This window comes from Lacerta agilis, chromosome 1 (genome assembly GCF_009819535.1).
Source record: "Lacerta agilis isolate rLacAgi1 chromosome 1, rLacAgi1.pri, whole genome shotgun sequence".
Lineage (NCBI taxonomy): Eukaryota > Metazoa > Chordata > Lepidosauria > Squamata > Lacertidae > Lacerta > Lacerta agilis.
Window position 1 is genome coordinate 91,654,404 of NC_046312.1, and position 13,695 is coordinate 91,668,098.

Below are 13,695 nucleotides of genomic sequence, written 5' to 3' on the forward strand. Positions count from 1 at the left end.
TTGTCATTGCTTTTCTCCCAAGAAGCAGGAGTCTTTTAATTTCATGACTGCTGTCACCATCTGCAGTGATCATGGAGCCCAAGAAAGTAAAATCTCTCACTGACATAGTAACTAGTCATAAAAGAGGCACAGCACGGTATCCGGGCTGTGACGCTAACTTCAAGTTTACTCCATGTTTCAAATATTAAGGTACCATCTTAGCTATCCAAAGAGTCTATCAGCACACAAAAAAACCATGTGCAAATGATCAATTATCTCAGTGAAATATGTGTTTTGGAGTCAGGAACAGATGCTTTTTGCGCCGTGTTTCCATTCTCAAACCACTGCCCTTTGTCAAGGGTAAATTTATTTCAAAGGCAGCTGTTTAAGATAAACATGTCTATCTTGGACCCATAAGCTATTTTTGATTTTGACTAGGATAGTTTATCGTTTTGAAACTCGCAAAGGATGTGACATTCTCTGGGCCTCAGATATGGACAAGGAATTGACAGCAACTCTACCAGTGATCTTGGCTAGGCATCTCTCATGATCCCTGGACTGTTTGGCCATACAAGGCAATCTGTCTGCTTACAGCTGCCAGTCATGGCTTGGATGCAAGGAGGTTTTTCTAAGCATTAAGTGGAACATTTGCCAGAAGGCATTATATGGCTTTAGATAAGAACTCTAAAAAAGCATAAGTAACCAGGCTCCTGCAGTAAATCTTTTATTAGAGCCCAAACAATATGTGTTTTCATAAGGTTGCCTCCCACCTGTTGCAAAATCAGTGGCTCAGAATTGGACCAATCTGAGAAAGGAAAGGTTGCAGTCCCATTTGCATTCTTTCCTGGGAACAAGTCTTGCTGAACGCAAAAGGACTTAGTTTTGAGTAAGCAATGCCTAAGTTTGCATCGCAAGGCTTCTTGTTGGCGGACCATGAAGCCATCTCAGCCAGTACAAATAGGGGAAAAAGCAAAGCCAACATCATGTGTAGCATCACAGTATAATGAGTGGAATCATCATCATGGAAATCAACAGGTGACTGGGCTACATAGAGGACAGCAGAGAGTTCAAGGACTGTAGTCCACAAATGTTTCGAATACAGTGTTTCGGTCTTTAAGTTGCCACAAGGATATGCTGTTTCTGCTGCAGGAGACTAACATGATTATTTCTCAGGTAAAAAAAAGAAAGAAAGAAATACTCCGGTGTATGTACAGCCCTACCTACCTACCTACCTACCTACCTCCCTACCATCTATCTAGCACACACATCTTGCCCTGCCTCCAAGAAGCTCAGAGCAGCATACTCAAGGCTATCTCAGATTAGAGAGCTTCCAGGCAGGGTCTTAATATTGCTAATGTTGTTGAGATACTGGAAATAGGTCACTGGCAACATTTCTGCTAGTTCAGGTTGTTTTTTTTTTTAGTGTACATTAATAAGTTTATTATCCTAGCCATGACAAACTTGTATCAATAATATTAGTTGTTAATAATAATAATAATAATAATAATAATAATAATAATAATAATTTATTATTTATACCCTGCCCATCTGGCTGGGTTTCCCCAGCCACTCTGGGTGGCTCCCAAAAGAATATTAAAAACACAAGAAAACATCAAACATTAAAAACTTCCCTAAACACGACTGCCTTTGATGTCTTCTAAAAGTCAGATAGTTGTTTGTTTCCTTGACATCTGATGGGAGGACATTCCACAGGGTGGGCGCCACTGCTGAGAAGACTCTCTGTCTGGTTCCCTGTAACCTCACTTCCCGCAGTGAGGGAACCACCAGAAGGCCCTCGGCACTAGACCTCAGTGTTCTGGTTGGACGATGGGGGTGGAGACACTCCTTCAGGTGTACATCATGGGCGATGGCTCATATGATGTAAGAGAGAGAAGTTACTAGCAAACTCAAATCCAGCTTGATTTCAGATTAAATCTCCGAATCACCACAACAATCTATAGCAACTTCATCTAACTCCTTTTTTCCTGTATTGATTTTCCCTCTCTCTCTCTCTCTCTCTCTCTCTCTGTGTGTGTGTGTGTGTATGTAGCTAGTGCACTAGCTACACACACACACACACACACACACACACAGACACTTTGTGTGTTACATAGCTATTATTGTCTCTCAAAAGAAACCAGACCATTTCTGCCAGGATGTACTGTACTTGCTTGCTTGTGTGAGCAAAGGTCCCTTCTGTATTCAACAGATGTGTCTTTTTGTGAAAATAACAGAAAAGATGCATTTATATTAGGGAAAGCTGCTTGCAAAAAATGCATCTGTAAGGCAGAATTGCATTTTTTTAAAATGTGCACATTAGAATAAATGCTCACTAAACTGCTGGTGAATATTCATGAGAGCTTTTAAAATAATAATAATAATAATAATAATAATAATAATAATAATCTGCAAACAGAGATAGAAATATAACCCTAATGTCTCAACAAATGAAACTGACCTGTAGAAAATGTAACTTGAAAAAAGAGACATGGCACATACTTTGTAAACCATGAAAACTTTAATAAAAAATATGTGTTTTGTTTTGTTTTGTTTTGTTTGTTTTTTGTTTTAAAACAGAGATGGAAATGTGGTGAGCTGAATTAAAGACTGGAGGGGAATGAGAAACAGAGACAAACTGACAGATTCACCCTACCTTACTTCCTGGTTCACAGCTTTGTTTTAACCACAGGATTGCCCTGTGCGTGAGTGAGTGGGGGTAGGGGTAGCCGCCTAGTAGTTTGACCTAGGGAACAATGACATGGACAATACAATCCACATGGAAATGCACTGAATTTACCTGCAATAGTGAAATGAAGCATCTCGGGCAAGGTAGTTTAAAACCAGTTGGGACATTTTATTACTAGGGTGCTAACAAAGGCTCAAGTTATTTCAAGTATTTCTGTAACTAGGGCCCACTGCTAGTCCATGAGTCTTACATCTACATACAACTATGGTGAATGAAATGCATATTAACAATGCCCATTTTGTCCTCTCTGTGATAGTGGTGACACTCCTAAGAAGAATTTCGAATTGTGTGCATTAATATGCTGTGAGTGGACTGGACCAGATAGTTAAATGGTTAGCATCAGCTTGTTTTCCAGGCAACTCCAAAAGTAGGATGGCAGATCCATCTTACAAAATGCTATCAGACCACAAACAATTGGAAAACCAGTGTCCCGTCTCCTGCGTGAGGATTCCTAGTAATATAGCTACACTCCACAGTGCTAAATGCACACAAGAGTTTGCTGCACATTCTCAGACACACTCTGATTGTTTCTACAGCAGAGCCCCATGCTGCATTACAAATTGCTTCTGAACTCTCTGCACATCAATAGGGTCTTAATACTCCTCTGAGTATTAAGGCAGAGGAAAGAGAGGCTATTCAATAAACACATGCAAGTCCCACTGGGCACACGGAATGGTTCTGCAGCGCTGTAGAATTTGTAGCCATTCTTTTTCATTAAAAAGGGGTGGGTGGGGACCACTTAGGGATGTGCAGTGCCTAAGGAAAGCCACAAGATGTCTCTTGAAACCTGCAGTTGAGAATAAGACGCACAAGATCTGGGAATTAATCATCACTGCTGCCACCATCATCATTATCATCACGAGAGCCCTTTTAAACTTGCAGGGTGTTCTGAGTTTATCCATGGGCATAATCTGAGAGGCTGCATTCCCTGCTGGAAGGACAGTGGTGTATCAGAACCTGGACAGCACAGCCATGACTCTGACACAAGGGCCAAAATGGGGCTGGTGATGAGGTCATTCCTGATGACTGATTGAGAGGCTCAGGTGCATTATGCGTGCTGTGAGGCCCATGTTCCTCTCTCCTTCTGATAAATGCTGCCACCCCCCTTCTACTGAATCATCTCCATCCCTATGCCATGGATCTCAGTGTCAATGGTATTCTTGCATGCCGCACCAATCATCACAAAGCATAATCAGCCCAAGAGGTCCCATAGGCAAAGCCTTGGATTCAAACAGAAATCAATCACAGTGCTCTGACCTTTTCTCCAGCTTGCTGCCTTTACCAGCCTGCAACCTTTTTTCCTCTCGGCCACAGCCAACTCTAAACTCTGCCTTTGACTTCTAACTAAGGGAGGGGCCCCACCCACCCATTTGCCACCTAGCCCAGAGCCTTTGCTTTCTTAATGGCCCATCTCCCAGACGATCTCTTCAACAAGGGAAGCTGGGTCCAGGGATTAGGAGCCTGGGATGCAATTTAAATCTCTAAGCCTTGATTAAATCCTAACACCTTCTTTACCCAGGGATTTAGGGGAGCTTGGCACCCACAAAGTCATAAGAGTATTCTAATTTATCTCAACATAATGCTAGCAGAATGGCTGGAAAGGACCTGTGTGCCAACTAAGCTATTTCCTTAGACCATCTGCTTGCCATCAATTAACCTACAGACTACAATCTGCCTCAGAATAGGGAGCTGATTCATAGGAGAAAGGGGCCTACAGTCCAATGGCTCCACATGAGCAAGCGAGTCAAGTCACATGCTTCAAAGAAAAACAAACATCAACTCAGTGAAAGTCTAGTCCATATTTAGCCTGAATTTGCATACACGCTTTTCTGGAAGCAAATCCCATTGAACTCTAATTCCCAGCAGCTCCAGCCAGCATAGTTTGTGGTCAGCAATTGTGGAAGTTGTAATCCAACAACATCTGGAAGTCTACAGGTTTGTCACCCCTGCATTTAGGAAATGGGAAGAGAACGAGCAACCCACAGCTAGCTTTCATAAGACTGCTTTTACACAAAGTACTGTAGTGCTTTGGGCTAGAAATAATTTGAGTTTAGGCTGTTTGGGATTTTCTGTCTGGGACTAGATCAACCAAAATCTATCCAAGTACTGTGTTCCAGTTTTAACTAGACTGAACTGAGCTGAGTGACGTTTTGTTGACTTGAGAACCATGGGCTTTCAAAGAGTACTGAAAATCAGACAACCTTAAATCATCATCACCCTATCCAAGGCTCCCTACAAATTTACAATGATCGTGAAATCCTGGGTGGGAAATCTCTGGAGCAAAGAGAAATTAGTAAACCCCGTGTTCATAAAGTGTTGAGAGATAATTATATGTGCCTCTCAAAGCTCATGGGGGGAAAGAGAGGGAGTCCTTTCATCATTTGCCTAGTTTAGGAATGTCATGTTTTTAGCCTGATGAAGGAATTCAAAGATGGCTGTAGGGCTAAGCAGAAGTGTAGCATATCAAACCAAGTAGTACATTTTCTTTTCTTATTTTTTCGTCTACAGCATGGATTTAAAAAAAAATACACACACAAATTGAAGGTGCCTATATGCAGTGGTGGGAAAGCTTTGGCCCTCCAGATGCTGTTGGACTCCCATCATGCCTGGCCATTGTTGATGCTGGCTGGGTCTGAAGGGAGCTGGAGTCCGCTGTGGAGTGCCACAGGTTCCCCAACCCAGCCTTTATGGGAGTGATGAGTAACACTGGAGTCCAAGATTGGCAGCATTCAAAGCAACCCAACAACCCAACTTGCTCAGTCCATGGAAGCAGGAGTGGATCTACTATGAAACTAATGAAGCTTAAGCTTCAGGGCCCCTAATCCCAGAAGTGCCTTAAGTCTACAGTGCTTAATTTTTGGGGGGGGGGGGTTATAGAATCACAGAACTCAAAAACTATGAGGCATAGGAAATTTGTATTTATGCCAGTGACTTTGACTTTGATGTAAGATAATGCAGTGCAGCAATTTTAACCAAAATCTGTGATGCAGCACGTAATTATTTTTGTGTGTGTGGTGATCTGTTGTAGAATAAGTCAATTGAAGAAAATAACAGTGACTACCCACTACTTGGTATCTGAAGAAGTGTGCATGCACATGAAAGCGCATACCAATAACAAACTTAGTTGGTCTCTAAGGTGCTACTGGAAGGATAATTTTTTTTTATTATTTAGTGGCTACCCAGACATCATTGCTAATTGTGAAGGGCCCCCCATAACAGTTTGAGCTTCAGGGCCTCCAAAATGTAGGTCTGCAACTGCATGGAAGGTGAAGTTGGAAGGTCCAACTGGTGAAGTTGTGTGGCTGTCTGATTATCGTCTTCCAAAGCAGCTACTCTATTCCGAACTTAAAAATAGAAAGCGTAATGCTGGTGGTCAGCAGAAGAGGTTTAAAGACTCTCTCAAGGCAAATTTTTAAAAAATGTAGTATAAACACTGACAATGGGGAAACACTGGCCTGCAAGCACTCCAGTTGGAGAACCGCCTTTACCAAAGGTGTCATGGACTTTGAAGACACTCGAACTCAGAACACAAGGAAGAAACGTGCTAAGAGGAAGGCACACTTGGCAAATCCACACCGTGCTCAACTCCCGCCCAGGAACCAATGTCCCCACTGTGGAAGGATGTGTGGATCCAGAATTGGCCTCCACAGTCACTTATGGACTCACTGTTAAAACTGTTTTCATGGAAGACAGTCTTACTCGGCTATGATTGTTCGCCAAAGAAGAAGAAGAAGAAAGGTGGATGCAGTTGTCTTTATTAAACTTCCCTCTGTATAGGATCTGTCAGTTGAATAGTGGATAAATAACTTAAAGGAAAGAGCAATGACTCAAACTGTTGAACCACTTATGAACTGCAGCCCTGCCCGCCCCCGCCGCCAAACATTTTACATCTCTACTGTGCAAATTAGACTTGTGAATATGTAAAGCAGGCCACCTTTGGCTCTACTTTACCATCCCCTCTTTTCTGTCACAATACAGAGGAACTTTTTCAGAGGGGTAGCCTTATTAGTCTGTTGCAGCAAAACCAGCACAGGACTTTAAGGCACCTTAAAGACAAACTAATGTGTTATGCATTAGCTTTTGCGGACAATAATTCATTTCATCAAATGCATGAAGTGCTATCCTGAATTACAGGGGGTTTTGGGGGGGGGTGGATGAGAAGAGGTCAAAGGGAAATAAAATGTGCAGCGCTCAGGTAAAAGCTAACAAACAGACCACCTGATAGTGGTGCAAGACATCCGTGTGTATACACTATACCTTCAAAGCACCTTCAAAGCACATCACCCCCTCAAAGAATTCTGGGCACTGTAGTTAACCTCTCACAGGGTTACAGTTCCTGTTAACAAACTACAGTGCCCATAATTCTTTGAGGGAGGAAATGTGCTTTGAAGGTGCTTTATAGGTATGTTGCGTACACGGCTCCTCACGTTGGTTGGTGAGCTGGTGTTTGCAGGGCAGAGTTGGGACGACACATAAACAGAGATCACAGTTCAAGGTAGTGCAACCTTGACTTCCTCAGGCAGACTAAGCAAACCTGATCAAGCCCACCCACTCCTGCCTTTGTGGGAAATCCCTTGTTTCCTTGAAGGTCTTTCCATCACCACAGAAAGCAAGTTTGATGTTCAGATAAGGATGAGTCATCTTCACAATTGGCCTTTGATGCAATGAGATCAGCAAAAATCAACTTCAAGGGATTCTTGGAGCTGGCTTTGTTCTCTGGAACTTGTTGAATGGTCTGCTGGTATACAGCTGACATATATCATGATGAATATCACAACTGCCTGAAATAAGAGAGTGGAGTGCCACAGAGTGGGCTGCTGAGATGGTAATGAACCCGTCAACATTTTTAGTTGCCGAGACTCTCAGAATCATCATGAGCCCTCTTCACCAACACCGCCCAGTTCCTTCCAGTGAATCAGGGATGGAGAACTGGTAGCTCTCCAATCCTCATCAGCCACAGCCAGCCTGTCTATGCCTGCCTATACCAGATGCCTCACCGACTTTCCATCGCCACTTGCTGATTTTGATTATTTTCCAGCTAACAGGGAAGAAAGCTCGGTTTCTAAGATGAGCAGGGAATGGCCTTGCAGCCCAACACACAGAACAGGGAGCTTCAGGTGCTGGGTATGGTGCTCAGGGGTGCTGTGGTCAGTTTCAAAAGGACAGGAGCTTATTGCAACAGCCCACTAGCCATGGGCGTAGCCAGGATTTTGTTAAGGGCAAGGACTTTTGTTGGGTGGCAGAACCGAAGTGATTGGTCAGTTAGTTAAGTATTTCTATTGTTTTACTTGATCTAGGGGGCACAACTTGGCTATGCCCATGCAGCTAGCCACACATCCCAAGGACAGTCCAGAAATGGAGACGACGATGCTCCTCATAGGAAGTTGTATACTGAGTTGGACCATTAATCCATCCAACTCAGCATTGTGTACACTGACTGGTAGTAGCTTTCCAGAGTTTTGTGCAGGAGATTTTCCCTGCCCTACCATGTTATGCCACAGGTTTCCTATCCCTGCACTAAAACAATATGCTTGGCGTTAAAAATGAAGTTAAAATGCACCATTATTTTCAGGTTCATTTTAGTCTCCAAACAGACTGGAAGCTTTACAAAGGACCGACACTGGGATGGAGCCGTCTCCATAGGACTGCTATAACAATGGGATCCCTCTGGGAGTGCAAGAGAAGCACCCATTGACAGGCAAAGAATCTTGAGTCTAGGTGGCAATATGGGCAAAGCCAGGGTTTATGGGAGGGGCCCAATCACCTTCTCAATCTGGCCTGTGGACGGTCCAGGAATCAGCGTGTTTTTACATGAGTAGAATGTGTCCTTTTATTTAAAATGCATCTCTGGGTTATTTGTGGGGCATAGGAATTCATTCACCACCACCCCCAAAAAAATATAGTCCGGCCCCCCACAAGGTCTGAGGGACAGTGGGCTGGCTCCCTGCTGAAAAAGTTTGCTGACCCCTGGTCTGGAGCAATCTGCCCAAGCCAAGGTTGAAGGTTGCCTTGCTCACTAGGGGGGCCTTTGCTCTCCATTCCTACCTTGGGTGCTTGATTCATTGGCAGAAGACATCAATCCCATCTAACAGCTCAACCTAGCCTGCCTACTCAAAAGTAAGCCTGACTGAGTTCAATGGGCCTTACTCCCAAAAACAACAACTGGATGGTAGCCCAGGCACCCTAGAAAACCCCATCATGTCAAATTACCAATGTGAACATAAAAGTTATTATTTAGTTAAAGATTCTAGAGCAGGACTATATCCTACCTAGGTCCTCATCCTAAGCATCTTGAGTTTGGGATGTCCAGGACGCTGAACCCAGTGTGACCCTATGGGTGCTAGCCTAAGGATACACACGAGAAGGAAAGTCCCAGTGGAGGGATTTCTCACATTAGGAAGTGCTGGAAGATGAATGCAGCCATGGGATTGTGTTGTGCCTCTTTAGGATAGGTTGGCCCATTGGCAGGCAGAGGGGAGCAAGCCAGCAGCATGTGACACAGGAGGGTGCTATGTCGACAAGTAATGTATGAATGGGTCCAGTCCCTGAGAAGTGGACTGGGGTGTTAAGAGTGCAGACCACTGAATTCAATGGGGGCGGGGACGGTGCGATTGAATTGGGGAGGTGCAGATTAGTCCTTGAAACAATAAGCAGTTTCTATAAAACATTGCACCAGATGTGAATATCAATGAAGACTTGCTTTTTTAAAGGTCCTTCCTTATTGTACGCCACGTTTGAGATCTCCCTGTCTCGGGCATTTGCTACCTTCCTGACAAGTGACAACTGCCCATAATTTGAATTTCGTACTATTGCTTAGATACTATTTTCTTTTCTCCCCACCCTTCTGGAAGCCGATCTGGCCGCATCGACGCTGGGATCTGTAGCTTCTTACTTCCAAATCACAGCACAATCCTACAGAAGAAAATCATCCATGCCAGTTACTCCCAGTTAAGGGAGCGAGTGGCGCTGTCGTCTGAACCACTGAGCCTCTTGGGCTTGCCGATCGGAAGGTCAGCGATTCGAATCCCTGCTACAGGGTGAGCTCCCATTGCTCTGTCCCAGCTTCTGCCAACCTAGCAGCTCGAAAGCACACCAGTGCAAGTAGATAAATAGGTACCGCTGTGTAAACGGTGTTTCCATGCGCTCTGGCTTCCGTCAAGGTGTTCCATTCAGCCAGAAGCTGTTTAGTCATGCTGTCCACGTGACCTGAAAAGCTGTCTGTGGACAAATGCTGGCTCCCTTGGCCTGAAGCGAGATCAGCGCTGGCAACCCCATAGTCAGCTTTGACTGGACTAACCGTCCAGTTACCTTTAAAAAAAAAATTCTACTCCCAGTTAAAAATGTATAAGGGTTGCAGCCTTAATGTTAGTGCCTTTTCACCTCGGAGTAAACTTTGGGGAGAAGCCCTCTTTTGCAGCAGATGGGCTCAGCACAGCGAGGGTCAAGGTAGCCTCACTTGCTAAGAAGTAGCAAGGTCTTCCTAAACCTTAACTATACGCAGCTCCCGACTCCGCATCTGAAAAGGGCGCAGAATGTTCTAAACCAACAAGCAACACAGTTGCAACGCTCCAGTACCCTAGAAAATGCTACTTTCGCCGTAGGGACACTATTGCGATTCGTCGCAGCAAGAGACACCTACTAGTGCTAGGAAACCTCTAAAGAGAGAGGCATCCACGAGCGGCCCGAAAGAAAGAGGCGCTGCTTCTTCCCCGCTCACTCTTGCTGGCTCACGACGCGAATACAGTATACAGTAGTATTGACGACTAGACCTCGCGCCTTTCCGAGAGCGGCCAGCAGATGGCGCTTTCCCCTTGCAAATGGCGTCTGCCCGAATCAGCTCCTGAGTAAAAGGAAGCAGAGCGCGCTGGGGGCTCAAAGATAATGTTCCTTTGTGAGATAAAAGTTTTGAGGATCGGGGACGGAAGCGAGCATTTGATAACACAGGGAAAGTGAAAGAGCGAAAGTGTCAAAGTGTGGGGTGCGGGGAAGGATGCGTGTCCCAATGCGTGTCCGTTAGCCTAACTTTAAATACTTCTAAACAGACTCTGGATCTGCGCTCGTTTCCATGTTTAGGTTGGCTACCCAACTCGGATTTTAAATGAATGCAAGAAATGCTTCAAACCGACGTCAGTGGAGGCTTGCATCTGCAAAATACTGCGCAATCAATGTAGTGTTGGGGGGGGGGGGACTAGTCCAGCTTCCCCCCTTCTCCCCCCCTCTCCCGCCCACACCAAAAGCTAAACATCCCTCTTCCGTGTTGCCTTTCTTTACTTTTCGTTTCTTTGGGAAATTTGGGAAGAAAGCTATTTCCAATTACTGAAATAATTGCCTGGGAGATGAGTTTCTTAATCGCTCCTCCGTCCCTTATTGACTCTGGCGGTCATATTTAGCTTGTCTCCCTTGTATCGCGCCAAGATCACGTCCCGGCCTCTTTTGCATAACCATCTCAAAAAGAGGGACCCGTCGCCGCCGTCGAAAAGAGGATGACGTGACTCGAATGCGGCCGCTCTTTGGCCCGATGGAAGGGACCAGCTCTGCGCAGCAGTCCCAGCTCCGGCTCCTCTCGGCTCTCCTCTTCCCCCAGCAGAGCTCCGCCGGAAAAGTTCGAGGTTTATTCTCGCTCCTCTCGCGGCTGCAATTTCCAAATGTCCACACCCATTCCTTCTAGTCCGAGTTTCATTTAAAAGAGCGATCGCAGCGCTTTCAACACAGAGACGAAGCGAGATTAAACTATGTTAAGCAGTGGAACCTGAATTCAGTAAATGGGCGATATTCCCCTTCCCCAGTGAATACAATTTCTGCCTGCCTGACTATCTATCTATCTATCTATCTATCTATCCATCCATCCATCCTCATCATCATCATCATCATCATTTATTCTATTTGGCACCAACCCCTGTTGGTTTCAAGAGAAGCAGGATCAAACCTCGGATGTCTCAAAGAGACCCCACCCAGAGGCGCACCCCAAACGCGAACGGAAAGACTGAGAGGCAAAACGCTATTTACATAAGAAACAGGGGGATGGGTTGTTAAAAATTAAACTTGCAATCCTAGGCACATTTAACTGCCTGATAGTATGCGCGTTTGTTTATTGGGACCTGAGCCCAAGATTGCAAAGTTCCTGGGAATAAAGTCCCTTTGGAGCTAACAGGGTTTGCTCCCCTCGCATTGTAATGCGTCCAGTATTTATATCGAGTTGGTTTCTCGGCTCCAGACGAGCAGAGATAGAGAGACCTCCGATCTATGGGACACACACAAATGTGGGGAAAGTGCGCTCTGGAGAAGTCGATCGGAATCAGTGGGGTTTGTCCAGCAACTGCCTTGAGAAGAGGAGAAGGAGAAATAGAAGGGGTCTCGCCCAGGTACCAAGCTGACCACGCCTGGTAATTTATCCGAGGTTCCGTGGAGACCTCTTCCAGGTTCAGGGAAACTTGCCTTCGCTTGTACCCAAGGCACTTTCCGTATTCCTTGCCGCTTCACTGCACTGCCGCCCCACCCAGGCCCCATATAAGTAAGGCTGGTGCATTTCAGAACGAGGAAATTCACATGGAAAATGAGAACTGTTTAACAAGGGAGGAAACGCCACCATCCCAAGCACATCTCATTCATAGGCACACCTTTCCCTTAACAGAAGGACCCCAACTTCGGTGGGGCAAGGGCTGCCCCTTTGAAATCTTAAAGGTTCCCCCCGGCTGGCGGGTTTGCGGCCCCAACTGAGAGCGGCTGCTATCTTCGGCCACTTCTACCAACGTCCCCCAGGACAGCGGACGTCGGGTGGGTTGCTTCCCTCGGCAGCCACACGCGGGACCCCCTCGGGGCTTCTCTCTCTCTCTCGACCCTCACAGGTCTTTCAACCCTGGGGGTTGGGGCGAAGCCGTGGGGGAAACGGATTCCTTGGAAGTTGGGGTTGATGTCAATGCATCATCTGAACGCAGGTTGCAAAACCAACCCCTACGAGCCGGATCTGCTCCAAGGAGAACCCGCCCCCCATGCTAAGACACCCTTCTTCCCAGCCCCCCTGTTTCCTTCGGGAATCGGCCCCTTCTTGTTCAATGGAGTTTTCTTGCGAATAAGTACGCATATGTACTTGGATGGTTGGATCGTACGTATTGTCTTTGACAAGTCTCCTTAGGAGCTAACAGAAAGGAAATGGGGTTGATGCAATTGTGGTTGAGTCAGTGTCGCAACCCTGCACGGATTTACTCTGGAGTAAGTCTCATGGCGCCCACTCTGTAAAGAGGCAGCGAGGCGCGTTGCTTTCCCGAGGAGAAATTAATTTGTCCATTAATGGCCGTATCCGGCTCCCCGCGCCGCTCAAAACATGTCTCCTTACGTAACCTCATCAACAACAAATTAATTACAAATCTCGTGAACCTGAATAAGGGAGAGAGGCGACTCACACCTGAGTCCTCGGCAATCGACTGTATTTCATCCTCTTTTTATTATTGCTGTGGTGTCGAAAATTGCCCCAGCCCTCGTTTGAGGGAAATTAATAAGCCACCCATTATTTCTCACATCTCTGGGTTGTCAACTGGCGGCATCTTCCGACCGGGACGGCGATCGAGGGCGGCGGCAAGGCGGACAGAGAAAATCACCTTGGGAGGAGCCTAGGAAAAGATGGGGGGAACTGGGGGCAGCCTCGGCATAGGCGGGGTGGCGAGCTGGGCAAATGGCCCCGCTCGATGTTTGCCAGTCCACCCGGTCTGAATTAGGGCAAGAAGAAAGGGCAGAGACTCGTTTATCTTTGGCAAGTAATATGGAGAAGTTTTGTTCATTTGGCAGATTTCTACCCAGCCTCTTCTCCTCTTCCGAAAGACTCGAGGCAATGCCCAGAGGGGTTCCCGCGTGGTCTCTCCTCTCCAGGCACTGACAAGAAGACCCGCACCTCCTGAGCTCCAGCAAAGGTGGTGTTACATCATCAGCTCCTCTCAGGACAGCTCTGGAATTAATGGTCGTCTTTCCTCCCTTCG